We start from the raw sequence: 1269 nt of genomic DNA, 5'->3' as shown, positions 1-1269 counted from the left end.
TCAGCAGGGTGAATCAGCTAGTAGGGTTGAGACTGCTGGGGGTGGGTTAAGGGAAGGAGTGAGCTGCAATCAGCTTCAATTTACCTCTCTGAGAAATAGGTGTGAGTGATGACGCCAGATATCATCGGAAAAGCATTGGTGAGAATCCGTGGGGAGGTGGGGAAGCTGAGAGGCGGCTCTGAGGAGGTGAGGCCTGGCCCCCACTTCTGATGCCCCTACCAGAGGGCAAATGCTCGCTACTCCCTGCCAGACGTCGCAGGCACTGGGGCTGAGCTCCTGCATCCCCCATGCCTCCTTCACAGCTCGTCTGGATGCCCCATGCCCCATCATTAGTTCTTCTTTCCTTTGAAGGCTTTTATTTTTCTTTCCCTGGACACACCACGCGGTTTGCGGGATCTTAGTGAAAGCATGGAGACCAAACGACTGGATAGCCAGGGAATCCCCTTTTTTCCTTTTTTTTTTGTTGCTGTGGGATTCCCTCTGCCCTTGGGCTGGGGGATCACCTTACCCTGATATGAATCCCAAGGCAGTAGACACTCCTTGACTGGGAGTGAAATAGGGGTTATGGAGAGAAATAATAGGCAACCCTTCTGTAGAGCTTGCTATATGCACCAACTCAGTCTTTGCAACACTTTTACAACAGGCCTGTGAGGGACGGACTATTATTATCATGCCCATTGTTTTTGGCCTCTCCCCATCCTCTCTGCTTCAAGCTGGCAGGTCATTTCCCCTCTCTAGCCCTCAGTTTCTACACCTGGGAAATGGGCTCCACCTGCCATGGGGGTGTCCAAAGTTTAAAAGGCAATGCGTGGGAGGGAAGGTAGAGTGTGAACCACTATGAGATGTCCTACATTTTATATTATTGTGAGGAGGGAACGTCCCTGAGCTGGCCAGTAAAGCCAGGAGTGTGAATCTCAGAGCCCTTGTGACCAGAACCAGTTCCCTGCCTTCCCATGGGTGGAGTAGCTAGTAATGAGAACCAGTATTAACAGCTGGAGCTTATTGAGTTGAATTATTGCTCTGTGCCAGGCACCATTCTGAATACATTAACTTTCATTAATTCATTTGATCCTAGCAATGACTCTGGGAGGTAGCTGGTGTCATCGCATTTTATAGATGATCAGAGAGGCACAGATTAACTAGGCCTACAATCACACAGCTAGGATGTGGCCAAGCTGGGGTTTGAGCCCAGGGTGGGCTGGCTTCAAAAATCCCATGCCCTAGCCAGCTTTCCTGAATTGCCTCTGCAGAAGTCTTTGGCTGGGGGGC

General features: G+C 50.5%; 1 protein-coding gene across 1 annotated transcript in view; it reads left to right on the top strand.

The window, feature by feature from the left end:
- The window catches only part of ADA (adenosine deaminase), a 34611-nt gene that overhangs the window by 945 nt on the left and 32397 nt on the right, over nt 1-1269 (top strand). The window lies entirely within an intron of this gene.

The sequence above is a fragment of the Lipotes vexillifer genome, unplaced genomic scaffold (genome assembly GCF_000442215.2).
Source record: "Lipotes vexillifer unplaced genomic scaffold, Lipotes_vexillifer_v1.1 scaffold53, whole genome shotgun sequence".
NCBI classification, from domain to species: domain Eukaryota; kingdom Metazoa; phylum Chordata; class Mammalia; order Artiodactyla; family Lipotidae; genus Lipotes; species Lipotes vexillifer.
The sequence above is the reverse complement of the archived record's forward strand: the minus strand, read 5'-3'. Positions and strand labels throughout refer to the sequence as shown.